The following is a 21,592-nucleotide window of genomic DNA, read 5'->3' on the forward strand; positions in this document are numbered from 1 at the left end:
ATATATATATATATATATATATATATACACACACATCTAGTTTTCAACTGATTCTTTCAAAATGAAGTAAATAAATAATAATATTACTTTATTTCACCTAGTTGTCATTTATTTAGTTTAGCTAAAATAACTAAAACTAACCCTGGAATAAAAGTTATGTATAAAATACACACACACACACACCCATCCATGACTCTTCAGCTTCCTTTGGAGAAAATGTTGCACTCGCTCAGTGCAGGCTAAAGATAATTAGACAGAGCTTGAGATTAATGAAGACCAGTTGAAAAAGGAAAAAAGAGGGAGAGAGCTAGAAACAGGGTGAGAGAGGAGGGGGAGCCTGATGGATTGAATATATAATGAGAAGCTGACGGACAGAGGAGAAGAAAAGTTCAGTGACCAGACAGGGCTGTAACACAGCAGACGTTTTACACATTAATCAAATATATTTATTTATTTATTTTATTTCTATTCAAAAGTCTCTGGAAAAAAGTAGATCACTTTAACTGCACTTAAAAAAAAAAACAATGACATGGCAGAGTATCCATTTGGCTCAATCTAAGAGTGTGGGTGTTTTGGATTTGGGTTTACTCAAACTCATTACTCGAATGTGAAGATTTTAAATAAAGAAGGTCTCTAACTGGTTTAGCACTGAAGGCCCCTAGGGCTTGATTTACAGCTCCAACTGCATGCAAACACCTTTGGCAGGTGAAAATCTATCTGTATGCCATTAATTATCGTGCAAAAAAGGGCTAATTAAATTTCAGTCTTTAACTAAAAGCAGAGTAACCGACATTGACTGTTTTGAATCTCACTCGATCTCACATAGTAAGGTCACACACTGATTCAGTTAATGAATCAGTGCTGCAATTCTGAGTGCTGAAATACTGCTGCAATTCTAAAAAAAAAAATGTCTTCTTGACACACTTTTCCAAAAGTAAGTATTCCGCTTATCACTGTATGTGTAAGTGCTGCTGCTCCAGGCCTCTGCGAAGACTTTATCATCATGAAGTGTTGCCACTCTGCCATAGCGGCGAAGCCTCTGGAAAATGACCTTTCGGTGACCTTCAGATTCCATTAGCTTATCTTATCAGAAATGGTGTATCTTATGAGACCCCACACATCACTACACGGACAAGGGCTTTCCTCGGCACAGCGTGAGATAAAACGCACAAACGGACAAGGACGCACACAAACCCACAACACACCAAAAGGTGGATAAGATCTTGCATAAAATCTCGACAACCGATCCGTCTCGTATCTATTATTAGTCATCGGCGATCGTAAACAATGCGAGAGCAGAAAGTAATAACTGGCAAATATGAGACTACATATATTTTCGGTATAAAAATGATAGATGGACCCATAAACAACAACAAAGCAGGTGTTTATTAACTCACAGTAGGTTTTTCATCTTTTTTCATCTGTGAGAAATTTTAATGGTCAGTTCCAGCGTCAACTCAATATATTTCTCTACAAATTTATAATCCACTGCTGGTTAATTCCATCACCGTAGATCCTGTCCTCTATCATTAAGGGTAGGTGAGAATAAAACGGCGCATTGGCTGGTACAATGGCTGGTAAATACATCTCTCTGGGGCCACACTGTGCGTTCACCGTCTTAGTGAAACGCTGACAGTTTCTCTTATTCATTTTGTACAGAGGCTGTTAACGAGGGCAACTATCCGATAATGTGCTTCAGTGAATCCTGCTATTTCCTGACAACAGCGTTTGACGGTGTAATTCTTTAATTAACTCGCATACTAAGCCTTTTTGCTGTGTTCTGCTTCCTTTGACACCGTATACAGTCTTTTCTTAAGCCAGTTTGAAGGACACTTATGAATAACGGCCAACTTTCCTCTGCTAATCTGCGCCTTCTCTCTCTGAACCGTATAAAAGCAACATGACAACCAATCATTTTTTTCTTTCTTTTTTTCTGCTCAGAATCATAATACGTTATTGTACAAAAGTTAAAAAGTCAGTATGATCTTTTTTAAGAAACAATACTTCTATAAGTGTGCATTACATTGATCAAAAGTGACAGTAAAGATATTTATAATGTTACTAAAGATTTTTATTTCTAATATAGGCTGTTCTTTTGTACTTTCTATTTATTAAAAAGTCCTGAAAATTGTAGCACGATTTCCACCAAAAATGACAGCAGCACAACTGTTTTCAACATTCAAAATAAGAAATGTTTCTTGAGCACCAAATCAGCATATTAGAATGATTTCTGAAGAATCATGTGACACTGAAGATTGGAGTAATGATACTGCAAATTCAGCTTTGCATCACAGAAAACAAAAACAAAAACAATGTTTCACAATATTACTGTTTTTACTGTATTTTGATCAAATAAATGTAGCCTTGCTGAGCATAAGACATCTTTCAAAAACTTACTGAAAACACATTAAGTAAACATTTAAAAGATATAATGTTACTTGTCTCTATTTTTATTAAAATGTAAAATTTTCATGTCTTTTTTTTTTCAAAAATCAAAATACATAAATCTCAGCTGGCATTTTCACCTTGGAGAGAATGGTTTCCTTTCACCCTGAGGAACTTTGTAGTTTTTTTTTTTATTGTATGTACCTCAGGGGATGTATATCAAGAGCTGGATGTACTTGTCTGCATTTTGTGGTTTCACTAGAATGGATAGCGGGCCACTGCAGCTGTGCAACAGCGATAGATGGAAGTGCGTGTCTATGTACATAAGAGAAGATTACCACTGCTGCTTTCCACCTCTGATAACAGCCACAAACCCTCAGCTTAAACATTAAAAATAACACACTCCAGTGCCAGATCACCACTCATTATAACACACACTAACACAGGGAAAAGTCTGGAGATGCTTCTTCTGTATTCGAGAAATGAATGTTTCGTAAAGTGGAACAAAATCGAAAAAAGTGGTGGGAACAGATAAATGACATTAACAAAAGACAAGATATAAAATAACAACCTGATGGTATGTATCACAATGCATACAAACTTTTTTGAAATTATGTATTTATAAAATAGTTTTTAATGAGAAACAGCATCTTCAAATGCAATGCACATGGCGCAAGATGCTAAAAAAACTGCGAGAAACCACAAACAGTCAAAGACATCTGCCTTTTGCTTGCGTACACAGCTCATACAATTAAGAAATACAACAGACGGAATGTAAAAACACATTTGAGCATTTGTGCAAGTGTTTGTGCGGAGTGTGGAAGCTGTTAGTGCGCTTACTGCATGACATGGTTTGAATAGGCATGGCGGATTGTAGACTCGGAAGCGATATGATTGGCTAACAGTTGATTTAGGTTAAAAACGCATAAATACTCAGCACATATCAAACAATCTGTTTAACAGACAAAGCAATAGTGACCAGTGCTGGGCGGTATACCAGTTCATACCGAATACCAGTGTTTATTTTTGTTATGATATGAATTTTTAAAATACCGCAATACCGGTGTATGTCGCTTAAACAACGTTCGGAACACGACACTGTTTGAAAGGGGTCCCTTTTCACTGTTGCACTGTGGTGAGGGAACAGCTGTATGTGTTACTAACACTTAAGAAAAACAGTTACTCACACCTGTATGGTGCAACATTACTGTCGGATTCAATATAGTCAGCATAGCATCATCTTTGAGTTTTAATCTTTCTGAAAACCCTGCGTCGAATAGTGCCTTGTTTTTAAAAAAATCCGCAGTAAAAAAAACAAAACAAAGGTACTTACTGACGTGGTCTGGAACTTCATAAAAAATAAAGTTCATCAAAAAAGTGTATCGTTTGGTTTCTGCGTAGAGCTGCGTTTGCCGCTCTTGTCATTTACCTACTTCGTACGCAAATCGGTGGGCGGGGCTAAACAGACAGTGATGTCGATCTTCTTCTGCGGAGGCGGTGTTTAGCCACACTATTATGTCAAAAAGTGGCACATTCCACAACCTGTCGTTTTGGTAGACTGGCTTCAATATAAGCTGTTTTTAGACTAACAACAAAGTTTTGAGTTCTGAAACGTACAGGACGTTTTTATAGTGCAATGACCTCTTATATGTCAAAAGATCAAGAGGATTTTGATTTCTCAGTTCATGACCCCTTTAAACGAACCAATTCAAATAACCATGTAAAACCGTTTTAAGACATTAAAAATAATAATCTATAAAATAATTTCCTTTAAAGCACTGCTACAAACACAAAAAAGCAGATAAACTAGTCAAATTCACTAAATGACTAATTGGTTGTCCTATAGTTTCTATATTGAAACCTCTATAGCTACCAAGTATGACATTTTTACACTGCAGAGGTAGTACAGAAACCACATCTGAAGTGGCATACAGTATAAACAAAGAAAATGTGAATAGGCAGACGTGTTAATGTGCCACAAAGTTGTAAACATATGAAACACGCACTGATTGTCATGACAACAGCATTACATACCTCATACTGCATTTATAAAGCCGGTTGTATTACCAGATTTCAAACACTAAGAATAAGAAATGTATGAGAATTAAAACTAAAAAAAGCCACAAGTGAAAGACCTTGACATTACTATGAATGTGTTTCTAAGTGCATCCTTCCAGCAATGAGGCTGGATATGAAACGCTCTCCTTCTACACCCTCTTTCAATCTTCTATCTGGCGTCTCATGAATCAAACACACACACCCAGCCAATGTTTCTAATCTCCTCTTGTGGAAAGGCTTTGAATATTCTATAGGTTTGATAATGGGCTGCTCTTTTAAATTACCTGACCTTTGAGATAGGAATCAGAGGATCCAGCATCTCCTTAGCATTGGCATCAATAGATTCAGTGCTCTGGTACAGAGTAATGTGATCATAAACAAACTGCCCTTTCTTTTTTTGCACAGCTGCTTCTCATAGCATTTTTTTTTTCTCTGCATGATATTACACCCTGCCAAAGGTCAATCCCACTTAACAGAAACACATTAGAGGAATTATTTGCTGCTCTGCCATTTGCTATGCTGGAAAAAAAAGGTGTGCAATAGAATAAAGGGCTACCTGCTTTACTGGGGGTATCTGAATGACTCACCTCGGTCTCGAATGGATCCATCTGTTTGCTCTGAAGAGAGAGCTTCAAATGCTGACATTAGGAAAATATCACCCTCTGAAAGCAATTCAACCAAGAATGCCGGTGAGATTGTGTTTATACTTGAGATGTAGTACAGAGGATTTTCCAATAAAGGCATGCATGTTATCTGGATGAAATTATTGTGTGTGCATGTTGTCGGTCTGAGCGGTTTAGATGCAAATGTGCACCTGCTAAGCAGCAGGAGTGCAACCTGATGGTGTGCTTTATTTCTCATTTTAAAGAGGATAGTTCTGGTCCTTGATGCTGATTGGTCAATACATTGTTCCAGCTGTGCTAAAATGCATGAAGTGGTAGCTATGATACAAATTACCTGTTCAATTAGCTGCTGTGCACACAACAGAAGGCCATTTCAACATCAGAGTAAAAATAAAATAAAAATGTGAGCATGCCTGTAACAAGTCACTGCACTACTACATAAATAAATAAATGTGTGCAAAGAGTGTGCATGTGTTTGCGTGTGTAATTACAGTATAAACACATGTATACTATATAATGATAATAAAATATATACATAAAAACAAAAACTAAATATGAGCTAATGAAACAAGTTGAGTTAATTACATGAATCTAAGTTTCTTATCTTTAAATACATTATCGCTTAAAAGTTTGAGGTCAGTAACAATTTTTAAAAATTATTTTTTATACTTATTTTTTTAACTTAATATTTGTATTCTGTAAGGATGCATTCAATTAATTAAAAAAGGGGCAGTTAAGACTATAAAAATACTGTATAAACAAGCATATGTTATTAAAGAAACGAAAAAAAAAAAGATTACTACGTAATAAAAATATTAAGGACACAAATTTTTATAAAATAAATTAAGTAAATACATTATAAATAAATAAGTAAATAAATAAATAAATAATTTTATGATAAAATGACATTTATATTTTTATGGAATAATATTTTGTTGTTAATAATACGTTGTGGTACATCACAATAATAAGGTTGAAGACAGATATGACTGAATATTACTGAAAAACTGGTGAAAAATATAGTATAATTTTTGGGGGCGTTTTTACATGGTTTTCATGATAGGATAGTTGAGATATGACTATGAGGAAGCGAGTGGGAGAGAGAGAGGAGGACGGGGACGGGATCGGAAAAGATTCATGGGATTCGAACTCGGGACACCCAAAGCGCAACTGCCACAAGGCTATCGGCACCGACAATATGAAAAATATTTTAACCCCATCATATACAATCTCTGTTGCTGGCTTAAGGTGCTTTCACACCTGTAGATCGATTGCTTTGTTTCGAAACAGGGATTAAAATTATTACAATGTTGCTTTTTATTCTTGGTGCAGTTCGCTTTCACACGGCAAAGTTTCTAAACGGACCAAATTTGTTAATACAAGTCATGCGTGAGTAAACTGTTGTCTCATTGGTCAAAGTTCCATGGTTTATTTTCTGGGATTCCACTTAGCTGTCACAGCTGTCATCCATTAGGATGGAACGACAACAGCTTTTTTTTTTTTGTAGCTGTCCTTATATTAAATTTATCATTTTGAGAGGAGTCCAGGATTCATCGGGAAAACATTTTTAAAATGCACCTACTAGGCACAGACATTCACAGGTTCATTTTGAGGTATTAGCAAAATAACAAAGATAATGCTTTTCACGGAACTTACGTAATTACCCATTATACATTGTGATATAGCCTGGTTCGTTGGTCCGTTAGATCAGATTGCTCTCTCACTACAATCGAACCGCTCCAGAGTTCGTTTTCATTTGAGCCGAGACCACCTCGTTCAGGCGATCTCGGACCGATTGTTTTGGCGCGGATCCGAGCGCGATTGCCGTGTTCACATATGCCCAAACGAACCGAGCTAAGGGGGGGAAATGCGCCAGGTTCCGAAACAACGGGCCAGGTGTGAAAGCACCCTCAGACTCACTCATGCAACATCATGTTCCACAGTAACTGATCTGATGATGTCTTCTGCAGAGGTTGGCTTGTTAGGCTTCAGTTCCATTTGAACATGAATGATTCCCACTACACATACAGTAGATGACATGTCACTCAGACTCAAGTGTGTGTTAAGGCCCTTAACATATGGCTCAACAACAGCACAGGATCCACTAAGGTTGTAAATATCATCCGTATTACGCCTCACATCCTTGGAGCGAGGCTACGGGACAGATACAAGGTGATGTTTCACGTGAATCAAGACGCTGCCTCCGTGTCTCCCCACCAGCACCTCAGCGTAAGTTATGAGTGCCATCCATCTTCTGTAGAGTGTTTATGTGTCTGCGTGTGTGTGAGTGTGCGTGTAATTGCTCATTAGCCATGCTTGAGAGGAGCAGAGGCCAGATTCACAGGATGGTATTAAACTGAGCTCACAACTGGTCCAAACTGTTACTGTTCCACTGATTTACAGACTCCACACAAAGACTGTATACAGTATGAGCTTTAGTGATCTCACAATCTAATAGATGACTGTGGTTAATTTCCCTTGCCATTGCCTACAGTTTACCCCTTTTACTGTTTTAAGTTTTTTGTATTGAAGTTTATGGTACTGAATATATAAAAATAAACAATAATGTACATAAAATTAAATCCAAAAATAAAGAAAATATGTACAATATATGTACAAATACAATATATTAAAGACTATAAAAATAATATAATATTAAAATAATAAAATATCAGAGACAAAAGGACAAAACTTCATTAAAGAAAAATAACAACAACATTTTTAAAAATATATAAAATTATGTTATAAAATGCATTGTAGTTAGTTTAATTGAATCTTAAAATTAAACAATAATGTACATAAAGTAAAATACAAAACATAACAAATATAAACATCCAAAATTAAATTGTTATTTTATTAAATGCAATACATATTAAGGATTAAAATGAAAAAAGTACAAACATGCATATGCTAAAAACTTTAGTATGTAATAAGATATTAAGGACACGAGTCACACGACTTTTCATTAAAATAATAATACAATACAAAAAATAAAATATTTATTTTATAAAAATATACAATTATTATTTTATTATTAAATGTATCATATATATTTTTACAATTATATTCCGTTAATAATGAATATATTTTGAAAATATACTGAATATATTCATACGTTTAATATTTAGCACACAAAATATCACTAAAGTTACATATTTGTTGGGTTCTTTGCACTCTTAATTTGAACAAATAGTTCAGTAATTTATTTACATGAACTATCACTATTGATGACTTAAGGAATACCTGCTAGTGCATATAACATTCTACAAAGATGTTACTCTCTAAATTTCATATTACCACTCAAGTTCAATTTTAATATATCTAAATTAAAATGTTAATCACCTAGCTGCTACCAAGAACAACCTGAATATTTATGGCTTATTTGGTTTGTCAAGGAATGTTTGGACACTTTAGGAAAACATAAAAAACAATTGCAAATCAAAACATCAAAATCTACATACCTAGAAATATAACAGAAAGGAAGCTCCTATTTAATTCAGCACCCCAGAATCAAGTATGCTCTGTATGTTTACAAATTCAAATGATATGCTGTACAGTAAAAACTCATGAGCAGGTCCCTTTACTCTTGTGCATCTTGTAAGGGAAAAGAAAATCTCAGAAGAAAAGTCAAAGTAGATATATTTTAGGTGCTTCATCTTATATAACAACTGGAACAGGCTGCTATATTCAGATACGAGTTAAACTGAGCCTCTCAATAGGGAATTTACTGCTTATCTCCACAAATTATATACTGTATGTGGGTATTGTGAGCAATTAATACATCCTGAAAGCTCAGCAAAAACACAATGTTACATTTTATATAAAGCACAGGTATTACAAATGTAAACAACGAGGTCGGCGGGCAGAATTCTGGGACCGGACCGTGTTTTCATGGTTTGATGAAGATGATTTTTGATGGTGCTCGACGAACGGACTGATTTTATATCAATCTTGTGAGTCGTATGACAGTAAGCGGCGTATAAGCACCCGGTGAATGGAAAAAGAGCTTCAATATCCAAAGAGCACTTTCCACTCTTTGCTTCAAACCGCACTTCACAACGGCTGAAATACTCTTCCTTACTTTTCCACTTCAGCTTCAAGTATTGCTTTAGACCAGCGGTGGTGAACTCCGGTCCTGGAGAGCCCCAGCCCTGCAGAGTACAGCTCCAACCCTAATTAAAACTCACCTACCTGTAGCTTTCTAGTAACCCTTCAGACCTTGATTAGCTTGTTCAGGTGTGTTTGATTAGGGTTGAAGCAAAACTCTGCAGGGCTGCGGCTCTCCAGGACTGACGTTCGCCACCCCTGCTTTAGACTCTCGAACCAAGGTTTGCATAACAACTGACGTAAAATCAAGGTTCCTTCCTCTTTTTTTCAGAGAACATCCAGCATCTCTCATCTGGGGTATTATAGCCCATTTTTCTACATATGACACAGATGCAGGAAACAGACTTAATAGTTTAATGCAAAAATAGCCCCACTTTGTCATATTAGTTATCTTGTATGATAAAATTCAGCCAAACGCACACTGTTTTGGTAGCTCGTCTCCTGTTCTGTGATAAAGCATGGTCAGTTATGGAGGGATGCGAGTAGGAAAGCTCCATCAGCATTTGATAGAGCACTTCCCTCAAGCTCGGGTTAATTCCTTTGCTCTGTTCCAAAATTAGTCTTTTCAGCACATTCTTAGCCGCAGACGCTGCTTTTCCAGTCGCTCTTACACAAAGCCTAATTAACTTCATGAAGTTTGAATTTCAGAGCTGGATATTAACGAGAGATCCTGCAATGGTGCAGTGGCAGAATGAAAGGCCATGAGGAGCTTAATCACATTCACATTATCTGGAGCTTTGTGCAAGATCATATTTGATTCCCGGATAGGCAAACTTGTAATGAATAACGTACTTGAAAGGAATCAGCATTACGGGGAATCCATAATGGGCCAAACTAATAAAATGTGATACTGTCATAATGTTGAGTTTCTGTAGAGATAACGATTTTGGAAAATCCTGCAAAAGCTGCCCGGATCATATCTAATCTCAAAGACAAAAATACAAAATTACGTTTTTCACAATGACAATGAAGCCTATTTTTATGGGGGGTTTTTTTATGACCAAGAAATTTGTATATTTAAATTTAGCATATGTTACCTCAAAATTCTCATTATTGTACTGTATTCTGGCCATTTTATTTAAAATTCATGTCTAGTTCTCATTAATCTCAATGATGATCTCAGAGCAATACAAGCTTTTAAAATAAATAAATAAATACCATCATAAAAGGCAGCACAATTGCTAGATTTATAAATACTTTAAATTTATAACAGACAGACAGACAGACAGACAGATAGATAGATAGATAGATAGATAAAAATATTAAAGGGTTGAAAATTAGCCCATAAATTACTCACCCTCAAGTCATCCTAGGTGTATATGACTTTCTTCTTGTCACTTCTAAGCGGCACATGCGCAAAGCTGACCTCATACGTCATGCGCCCGGAACTGCTTCCAGTGTACAACAGTGAGCGCAAGCTACATTAAAGTGATTATTAGCTTTAATCAAAGACAATTTTTAATATAACTCCGACTGGATTCGTCTGAAAGAAGAAAGTCATATACACCTAGGATGACTTGAGGGCGAGTAATTTATGGGCTAATTTTCATTTTTGGGTGAACTAACCCTTTAAGTAATTACATATTATGCAGCACAACTATTTTAAACATTGATAATAATTGAAATCTTGAGAACCAAATCAGCATGTTAGAATTATTTCTGAAGGATCATGTGACACTGAAGACTAAAGTAATGGGTGCTGAAAATTCAGCTTTGCAATCACAGGAATAAATTACATTTTAAAAGCTATTAAATAAAACAAATATTTTAAATTGAAATAATATTTCACAATATTACTGTTTTTATTGTATTTTTGATCAAATAAATGCAGCCTTGGCGAGACTTCTTAAATAAATGTATTGTAGAATAAAAATATATAGAAATAAAATATTTTATTATTTTATGAAATGACCCAGATATGTTCCTGTCAGTTTTTGTGAGATTCACCCATAAAAGCCTTTCACCATGCTGCTCCTCTCTGAAAACATTTCAATGCTTTCTCTCCTTTTCTTTCATAAATATAACATTTGAAAACTCAAATGGGCTTTTTAGGGCATTTTGTTGAAATGAGCCAGTGCTTTTCTTGCATGCACAGAAGACATCATGCGAGGCACTGCACCAAGAGACAAAATAGCTGCAGTGACTTCTCCCCCCAAAATTGTAAGACTAAAAACATTTCATAGGAGAAAACTGCCCAGCGGTTGAGCTCTCCGTCTGTCTAATCTGCTCGTGATGGTATTGGCCCTGAACCGCCCTGATTGCTCCAGTCATTTCCACCTGGGGATCTCAGGCAGGACAGTCTTCAAACAATGTCATCTGTTCCTAAAAAATAAGACTGTAAATCTTTCTCTTTATCTCTCCTGCACTGAGTGTCAGAGCTGTAATAAGATGAACACAGCTGCTACATGTTAGCAGCATATCTGTGACGGCTTATAATGTCGTCATTAGCCCTGTACTTCATCTCCGGGTCTAATGAGCCACTTAGAGAGGGGAAGCAATGCAACTGGGAGGAAGAGAACAGAGACGGCGAGAATAGTGAGGTCAATGCACTCAGACAGAGTGAGCAATGATGTGACATCAAACTCAAGATCGCATAGATCCTCATTAGCGACTTTTCATAAAACTATGTCTCACTTTCAGGTGCTATATTGGGGAGCCGACCCTGATCACATAAAAACCAACTTTGTTCTGGAGACTCTGTTAGGCATTGTGAGACTTTGTCAGGCATCTCAATGTCAGTATGAATGCTATCGTAGAGTTTCAGATACCTCAAGCCACAGCTGAAATCTGCTGGCTGGAAAATGGCTGTTTATTATCAGGGTGCGACTGTACTGCGCCAATTTTGACTGACTTGATTTGATCATTTGCCAACTGTGCAATAGGAGAAAAGGGGAGACAGAAAGCAGCCAACAGGTTTTTATATTCATAAATATTTCTACAGCTCCTGCAGGGTGCTTTCATACCCTCTTTTCCCTTCTTTAACTTACTGTATAGAGGCCACTTGAATTGAATTTTGTAGATAACTCCAACCTTAGATGTGCTCTCAATTTTTGGATTTTATAAACTTCACCCATTTTTAAAAAAAAGTTAAATCTAGTTAAATCTACCACTGCCATAAAAAATGACAGAAGTTATGTCATACTTTTATTTGCATAGTGAATTGTGATTGGTCTTCATCAAACTTTAAGTTTATTCATGAAATTTGAATTGTAATTTGAGGGTCTCAATCAATCAATCAATCAATAAATCCCAATACCTACAACTTTCAAACTATTATTTTACCTAAAATAATAAAACAAATTTGGAAGCATGCACTAGAGTTTGAGACTCAAAGTATTTATAAGTGGGGTGCAAGCAATAAATCAACTATTTAAATAAAAATATTAATGTTAATTATTATTACTAATAAATATTTATATTAGCATTGAATAATAATATTAAATAAAATACTTTAAAAATAGTATATATTTTACATAATTACAAAGATAATTCATTGTTCTCAATGAAAATCAATCAATCAATCAATCAATCAATCAATCAACCAATCAATCAATCAGTCAATCAATCAACCAACCAACCAACCAACCAATCAAACCAATCGACCAATCCATCCATCCCTGTACCCATTATTTTACTACTTTTCAAACTATTACTTTACTTAAAAGTATAAAAATGAAATTAAATAAATTAAATAAAAATTGTGAAATAGTTATTTAATATATAGTATGTATTTTACATAATGAAAGTATGAATATATATATATATATTTATATATTAGAAAATATAACTATAAATATACAATAAATTTCCTTTTAATGAACACATGTATATATTTAAAAACATATGCTTAATTATTATTATTATTATTATTATTACAGTGTTTCCCCTGCCATTATATTAGAGGGGCGGCCCGCCCCCTTTAATCTCTCTATAGTGCCAGATCACAACAGAAGTCGTGCACACTCCCACTAGTATTTGTAAATATTAAGACGCAAAACGACTATTTGCGTGATTTTAGCGTCTGCCGTCTCACTAAATGAGGACATAAATACATGAACAACATCTCCAGAACTGCTCTGAGAGTCACTTCATGAGCATTTGACCGTTTCATTTGAGTAAAACTATCCTCATCAAATCACATAAACACAGGAATGTAAAGGTATTCACGGCAACCCTTCAAAATAAAAGTTCGGTTTAACTTGAAGGCATTGCGGCAGAAATATAATACTATTGTTTAGTAGAATGTACGTAATAGGCTGCTACTACTACTACTAAAATTATTAAAACCTTATTTTTAAGGAATAATCATACAATATGTCTTCAATGTTTTCATTGTAATATTAAGTTACCTTTATTTTCCAAAAAATACAATTTGTTTCATTTTCATCACTTAAAAGATAGATTAAATGAATGTTTTATGCCTTAAATTGTAAATAGCCTACACCAGTGTTTCCCAACCTTTTTTTAGTCGCGGCACCCTTTGGAAATTTTAACAAACTTGTGGCACCCTACAACATTAATTCTGTCAATGTGTTCTGTCCGCTCGATTTTTGAGTGGACTTTGCTGATCCGATTCACATGAACGGTATACGAGTGGAGCTGAGTGGAGCGCACACGCATAGAGCGGGATAATACGCAGAGCGTCACACCACGCATAGGGCCCTAAACATGAAATTTTTGTAAAAATTGTAATAAATTTATGTTAAATTGTTTAAGTTTCAATATTTTAGTTAATTAGACATGCTTTTTGATTAATAAAATTTTATTTAACCATTAAAAAGGAGTCCAGAAAAAAAAAAAAACGCATGTGCAATTCAGAGGTGGCTAAGCTAACAAACAGCCCTGGCAGAGATCAAACTTGTTCTGAAAAGCAGTTTTAGCTGAAGTTTTATATAGTGTCAAGACGTTCAAAGGCTTAGTGGTCCTCATATTCTTACATGCATATTTAACTAGTATAGAGCCATTTCTGAGCCTTTTTCACATATGAAAATGGTTGCATAGTGAGCCGCGTTTCACAGTACAACCGAGGTCTCCAGCTGAAGATATAGAGCTTAATTAGTAACACAGACTGTAATGAAAATAATACAGCAGTAATGAGCACAAGTGCCACAACTCAACGCTGGAAACTTATACATTATGAATCTGAATTTTTAATTGAAGTGCTCAGGCAGGATTATATAATGTCTTAAATTCAGTTCCTTAAGAGTGAAAATAGCTTTAGATGGAGTCATGTAGAAGACGGGCACTTTAGCTTCAGCCGACCTTTAGCTACAGACAGAAAACCACTGCAATGACACAGATTTAATTGCTTCATTTACCTGTTTAATTGTATTTTAGCTCTATTCAAAGGAAATAAGAGACAGAACTGCCCTTGTCCTGTTTTGTTTATCTAAGCAAGCCAATGCTCTCAATTTTCCTTTTAAAGCACAGTAACATCTTGAGGGTGAGAAAATAAAAGGACTGTGATATGTGAGAGCTCAGAGCCGAGAAAGCCAGAAGAGACAGAGGATAATTTTCAACAGTCTGCTGATGCTGCCGTACCATTAGGCAGAGGCAACAATTTTGAAAAGGAATAAAGTCCCTGAGGTACATTATAAGCTCCACTTCTCAAAGGTCACTGCAAGACTGCAGCAAGCGCAAGAAATTACCACCGCAGACCCCAATTAAAACAGACCGTATAGAATTTATCTGCACAACTAAGCCAGGTGAGAGTCGCACTGCATTTTTGCTCCAGGGCTGCCATGAGACACTGTCATGCTGCATCCTTCCACACTCACACATGTATTCAATTCCTGATTCTGATTGGATCGCTGCTATTCTAAGGTGTTGATTTTCAGTTCCACATCACTTCACACTCTCTGAAATCAAGCAAATCCAATCAAAATTATAATATCTGTTTTCTCAAACACACAAAAACGTATAGTGTCAACGCTACTATTGCAATCCAATCAATAGAACAATTTTGCTACTAAAAAGCCGCATTACTTAATTTAAATTTGCAGAGATGCCTCTTCTTCAATACTGCTGAGAGCCATGTCAGGTAATCATACACAAAAACATTTTTAGAGAAAAAAAAAAGTAATTACAATAATCCTGATATCAAAACATGTTTCATCATGTTTATTTAATTGTCTATTTTATAAATAATTATTTGTAACATTGTAATAAATTTTAACTTATTAGACAGCTGAATTGTTGAAAATGTTGTTATTATATATATACTGTATATATATATATATATATATATATCATATGTTTTTCTTATTTGTAAGATGCATTTAAGTCTGCTAAAGGAACCTCACACCTGTTTATGTTAATTATCTCGTTAGTCCCCAGTCTTATTTTAACCGTATGTTTCTCCCCAGTGTTTGTCCGATCTCGTCAGTGTATGGTTGTGTTTGTTGGTTTGCCATTCTGTGGATTTATTAAAGATTTTTTAAACTATCATCTTCTTCATCGTGCATGTGGTTTACAACCTAGTTGTGACAATATTATTATATAAGGATTTTATATTTTATATTTTTATGTATAAATATTTATAATATTTATAGATAATAAACCATATAAATGTATGAATACTGTAGAATATATCGTATTTATTTACTATAAAACAATAGTTTATCTAATATAAAACTAAAAATAATATGAATATACATATTTATTAGTATTTTAACAGTTATTCACATTGATAAATAACATGACAGAGTGTTTAATAATTGGAAATTACTGAGGTGTGGCTCCATATATGTGTGTGTGAGCGTGCAATTATGTAATGTGATTAATGATTAAAAATAGTAATTATATTTAATAAACTAAATAAATAAAAGGTATACTACAATATATATATATTTATATTATACTTTTTATATAATATTAATAAAGTAATAATAAAGTTAAACTAATATAAAACTACAACTATTTACAAAAATATGAATGAATGAATGAATGAATGAATATCAATCCAAGGATCTAAAGTATTGATGAACTATATAAAAAAATCATGATATATCATTATGACTGCATTGGCACAGTCTTTGTAATCAAGCCATCAATCGCACGCTCCTGAGCTGAATTCACACTACTACACTTTCTCATTGAGACGTAAGGAACTAAAAATAGCAGCAACAAAACTGGCGAGACTGATGAGATTAACATACTATACCTGACCTAATCAAGATAAGATGAACAATGTGCTAATTGAAAAAGACTGCTGAGGTGTTTTATTGTGATATGGTAAGACACGTAAAACCCTCTAAGTTAAAACTCAGATTAATTCTAATGAGGTCACCACTCGGCTGTAAGCAAGAACCGTGTCCGATTTGGATAAATGCTCTCTAAGGATTTGGCTCTCTAGCAGAAATCCTGGAGGTTGGTAACTTGGGGATTAACACACTTCAGCGCTCACGCACACAGAGAGAGTGTGGCTAAACTTTACCCGTGTTATTCCGGTAGGTTCCAGTGTGGCCCGGAGGGAGCGCTTCTCCCTGGCTCTGGCTCAAGCTTCTCATAGGGACTTTCTGGTAGACTCTGTCTTCATATATGGGATCGATGTGGTGTTCAGGGGACTGCAGGGGCCTCAGCTCGGGGCCCAGGTGAGCGTGTTGACTGCTGTACAAACCTCGAGATCCTGAAAGAGACACGAAAGAAACAGTTCCCTGTTAGCGATGATAATTTTAACTGGGAAGAAAAAGTCTTGGAAACCAAGTCCCTTATGAATCAGAACAACGATACGGCAGTGTAAGCACATCATTATGCTGATCCCATAATGCACATAAGCCGTTGGCTATCACACTAGATCTGCCAATCACAACATGTCCAAGGCACCAGAAAGCAAATTAGTCAATATTTCTTTCCTGATCTTGAGTGTATCTCCGGAAAACAACAAGGAGAGTATGAAGCTGATGTTTATGAACCTTTTGACCCACAGGAGAAAGACAAATGCTACTCAGCATTAAGTCATATCTCCATAGTCATCCACACTATATTTATTTATCCAGGCTTGGTAGAAGTCTACAGGGACTCCAGGGTTATATTTTAAAAATATGTGTATTTTATATATTATTTAATAACATGCATATTGTATACACACACGTATATGTGTATGTGTGTGTGTGTGTGTGTGTGTATACAAAGTGAGTGTTATTAAATAATTATTATTACTAAATATTATTTTAAAATAGGAATAATTATTTATAATAGATATCGTATTTAAATACTTCATTACATTTATATATAATACACAAAGAACCACATATTACATAAATGATCATATATTATTATTATTATTAATATTTCAAATTTCAAATTAATATTTAAATTAAGCAAATAAAATAGTCATATACTTTATATTTTATATATTACATTTTAATAATACATTCTAAAATACTTATAACTAATTATTATTTAAAAATTGGAATAAACATTTATATTAAATAAATGTGATACTTATTACTTATATACTTATAATATACTTAACGCATATATACTTTATTACATTTACATGTACACATAACTACATTTTACATGTACTGTGTTAATTAAATAAGTATCAAATGTTTATATATATATATATATATATATATATATATATATATATACAGTATTAGAAGTCTACAGGGACTCCAGGGTTATATTTTAAAAATATGTGTATTTTATATATTATTTAATAACATGCATATTGTATACACACACGTATATGTGTATGTGTGTGTGTGTGTGTGTGTGTATACAAAGTGAGTGTTATTAAATAATTATTATTACTAAATATTATTTTAAAATAGGAATAATTATTTATAATAGATATCGTATTTAAATACTTCATTACATTTATATATAATACACAAAGAACCACATATTACATAAATGATCATATATTATTATTATTATTAATATTTCAAATTTCAAATTAATATTTAAATTAAGCAAATAAAATAGTCATATACTTTATATTTTATATATTACATTTTAATAATACATTCTAAAATACTTATAACTAATTATTATTTAAAAATTGGAATAAACATTTATATTAAATAAATGTGATACTTATTACTTATATACTTATAATATACTTAACGCATATATACTTTATTACATTTACATGTACACATAACTACATTTTACATGTACTGTGTTAATTAAATAAGTATCAAATGTTTATATATATATATATATATATATATATATATATATATATACAGTATTAATATTAATATTAAACTAAATTTATATATAATATTAATTACAATTAATTTTTTTTATTACAATTTTTAAAACCTTGATACAAATATAGTATTGGTATATAAGTATTATTGTAATACAGTGACAATAAAAAAAGCCTCATAATATATTGACATATGATTGTATGGACACAGCCCTAGTAATCCTTCCCTTCTTGATCATGAGTGCATGCTGGGATCTCCAGAGAGAATGAAGGAGATTGTTAAGATGATGTTTATGAACCTTAAACACAGGAGGAAGGCAAATGCTAACTCAACATTCACTCACATACTCGCATTGGTCCACACACTTTATACCCCAGCTTTGCGACGGCCTACAGGGATGCCATACACCCACACACACAATCTTTAGGACTAGAGGTTTCTCTATATCTTGGCAGCTCGTCTCATTGATTTTCACGGAATGACAGCGATGTACTACTCTAAACAGCAACACAAACAATCAGCAGAACAGAGATACTTCCTCAAGGCCGCTGGAACAGAACACACACATGCATGTTAATCTTCAAACTACTGCAATGTCTGATCTGCTCTGGTGCTCTGTTGCTTTGCAGGACATAATTGTGCAATGTTCAGAAAATAAGAAGCTGCAGAAATACAGGGCATTGTGTGTAATCACCTTATCAGTGTCCGGCAGACAAACGCCCCTCTTCCCTAACCTGATTTCCTTAGTGCTGGAGGAGATCCATCGGGATACATGCACAATCCCTGAAACCTCTCTCTATCTCTCTCTGCTTTATCATCTGAGAAGCTATATTTTCTTCTGACCAGGTAGGAAAGATGAATGACATGAGATTCAGAGAATAAGACATTAACTTTTGTAGATAAAACCAACATTTGATGAGAAAGCCAGAGGTTTTTAAACTGGTGTCTGGGGACCCCAAGGAGGCTGCAAGGGGGTGCTATCTATCTATCTATCTATCTATCTGTCTGTCTGTGTACTAAATAAATAAATAATTAATAATATTATTTATTAATATTCAAAATATTTTGGTTTATAATTCTTGAATTCTCTTTTTGTAATTCTCTATTTTAAATCAGCATATATATATATATATATATATATATATATACATTTAAATATTACTACTGATTATTATCTAAGTATAATACAAAGTAAATATTCCCCAGACAAATGCTACAAAAATATTAAAAAGTATTTCTATTTACCAGAAAATATATTTTAATAATTTGTTTTGTTTTAGTACTGCAACAAATTAAAGGGCAAGTATTACATTTTGGAAACAAAATGTCTTTGTATTTTATACTTAATATATTAATTTTTTTGTCAAAGTATAAATTTGCCTTTTTCATGTGAAAAAAAGCTGCCTTTATATTTTAGAAAGGGGGTCTCCAGAAAATATTGTCCAAATTACATTTGAACAATTATGATTTTAGCACTGTGACAACTTAAAAGCCAATTATTTAATTTTGGAAATTAACATATTCATATTTTATACTTAATATTTTTTTGTGACAGTATGTCTTCACATTCAGAGGTCCTTGACATTAAAAATCTCTTGAGGTAGATAGAAGAATGAATAGCCACCCTGCTGAAATGACTTCCAGCCAATTTCTATGCTGGTCCAGGCTGGTTTATGCTGGTTTGTTGCTGGTCTGCCTGGTAGACCAGCATATTTGCGCCGTTCGTTCTGGAGGAGCTGATTGAAAACAGAAGTCTTGCTGGTTAAGCTAGTGAAAAATCCTAGTGTGAACAGCAGCATCCAAAGTGCAACATATGCTGGTCTCTTCACTGAGAGACATGGGCAGCCTGAGAGACAGACAGATGGCTGACCGGGCAGATAGAAAGACTGACAGACAAGCAGGAGAACAAGAAGAGACATGTATGAACAGAGAGAAACTGAGAGGGCAGCAGATAGAGACACCTCGTCTCAGATGTTGCCAACAGGTCCAAGTGATTACAAGCGCCTGTGATAGCAGCAAAGCAGCACGTCTCACTGCAGGAGAATCACAGCTTTTCAAAGGCAATTTCGTGGCTAAACTCTTTGTTCAGGTGGAGAATTTGGACTGACAGGTCAGGGGCACCCGCACAGACACCTGTACAAACTAGCAAAAGAGTTCCCGTATCTTGTGAGGAGACGTGTGTAACATTCGTTCGATCTGCCCTCATGCTCCCTACCCACCTAATGATGAAACATTACATCTAAAAGAGAAATCCACGAGCCTTTGATACAGCTGGCTGAATAAATAGGTTTGTACATCTGGTACACATTTGGAACAACTTAGACAAGCGCTCTGAAGCACCTCTTCAGCGTCTAATCACAGGCGAAGTGTTAATAGCGCTTCAGGCATCTGAACATTGGCTGTGCATCGTGTTCTCTGTTTGCTGTCATTAAAGCGTGAGGATGATAGATGGAGTTTTGGATCTAATGTACTACCTAATTTAATGCTCAGACAAAACCTGTCAATTTATCTCATTTATAAATACAGATAGTTCCAGCTCTAAATCTGATTGGATGTTCGATGCGGTTTTAAAATTCAATACACCTAGAGATGACCGCACATCTGTTAAATTGTGTTAATGCATCAGGTTGCTACTATACATTGACTGACAACCAAAAATTGGTTGGTTGAAAAATTCTGACTGTATCGGATTTATTTATTAAGATGATGATCAATCTTCATTTTCCCAATAATGTTGATGATAATAAATTAAAAAAATAAATATAGTCTATTAATTTGATAATGAATAAATGGTAATTAATATTACCATTATGCTGGCCACGCATTTTTTTTCATGCATGACCGGGTGTTAACCATATTTTTTTTACTGATTGAGAGAGGAAATACTGCAGTATATTGACTTAGAATGCCCTATTTTACTGTCATGATGACGGTATTGCGGTATTTAATGAAATTCATATCATAACAAAACTAAACACCGGTATTCAGTAAGAACCGGTATACCGCCCAGCACTAATATGTATGTATTTTTAATTAATACTTTGTATTATTGTAACATTATATCAATCTCATTACAATTACATTTTGTTTTGTCGAAAGTAATTAATTTTTTTATTCAAGCAAAGACGCATTTAACTGAACAATTATAATGTTGTAATATATATATATATATATATATATATATATATAAGGGGTGTAACTGTACACAAATATGACGGTTCGGTACGTACCTCAGTTTTAACGTCACGGTTCGGG

At 34.3% G+C, this 21,592-nt stretch overlaps 1 pseudogene; it reads right to left on the minus strand.

The window, feature by feature from the left end:
* The window catches only part of LOC107705231 (catenin delta-2-like), a 371,673-nt pseudogene that overhangs the window by 140,526 nt on the left and 209,555 nt on the right, over nt 1–21,592 (minus strand).

Source organism: Sinocyclocheilus rhinocerous, unplaced genomic scaffold (genome assembly GCF_001515625.1).
Source record: "Sinocyclocheilus rhinocerous isolate Xijiao unplaced genomic scaffold, SAMN03320098_v1.1 scaffold594, whole genome shotgun sequence".
Lineage (NCBI taxonomy): Eukaryota > Metazoa > Chordata > Actinopteri > Cypriniformes > Cyprinidae > Sinocyclocheilus > Sinocyclocheilus rhinocerous.